This window comes from Rhinopithecus bieti, unplaced genomic scaffold (genome assembly GCF_001698545.2).
Source record: "Rhinopithecus bieti isolate Rb0 unplaced genomic scaffold, ASM169854v2 scaffold_1060, whole genome shotgun sequence".
In the NCBI taxonomy this organism is placed as follows: Eukaryota; Metazoa; Chordata; class Mammalia; order Primates; family Cercopithecidae; genus Rhinopithecus; species Rhinopithecus bieti.
In genome coordinates, this window is record NW_016803381.1 from 771,073 (window position 1) to 771,762 (window position 690).

Here is a 690-nt window from a genome sequence, read left to right on the forward strand (position 1 = left end):
TTCCTTCCTTCCTTCCTTCCTTCCTTCCTTCCTTCCTTTCTTCCTGATGGTGATGCTAATATAGGTGACTCGTCTCAAGTCTTCTTGATAAAATCATGGCATTCTTGTAATTCTTGATGGACTAGTGATTTTGAAGTATTATTCCTGTAGATTGGCCAATAAATGCATCTGATAATTGAAAATAAATCAATACCCAACTAGAGTCTTTAATATGTGAAAAGATGTATATATTCCAAATAAAGTTAAAAAGCTGTTTGTTTTAAAAATAAGCCTACCATGTAAACGTTGCCTAGAAAAGCTGAGGATTAGATCAAGAATAGCTAGGAAAAAAATAAAGACAGATAAAAACCTTATAGATTTGAGAGAAAACTTGTAAATGATCCAAAGACAGCAAACTCACCTTTAGCTTTCTTTGAAGCTGTTACATCTTCAACATCTTCCAGAGTACAGAAAAAAGACACATAGAATCACAGTCAATTTTCAGTTTTCTCAAGGAGGAAGTATTGTATTTAAAAGTTTTAAGAGACATAAGATCCCTGAATCTACAAACTCAGCACCTACAGTCTCCATAAATAACAGCTTTATGACCAAAAAGGCACTTCTCTGACGTGGGGAGAGGATGTGGAGAAAATGATGAGTGCTGCACTATCATAATCAGGCTGGCAAAGGTTACTTAGGGAAAAGGCCTGC

General features: G+C 35.4%; 1 long non-coding RNA gene across 1 annotated transcript in view; it reads right to left on the reverse strand.

Annotated features, from left to right (window-relative positions):
- The window catches only part of LOC108535663 (uncharacterized), an 8,415-nt gene extending 7,979 nt beyond the window's left edge, over positions 1-436 (reverse strand). Inside the window, exon 1 of the long non-coding RNA XR_001887288.1 lies at positions 401-436. This is a non-coding gene — a long non-coding RNA (uncharacterized LOC108535663). The remainder of the gene's footprint in view (positions 1-400) is intronic.
- Between the last annotated feature and the right edge of the window lie 254 nt (positions 437-690).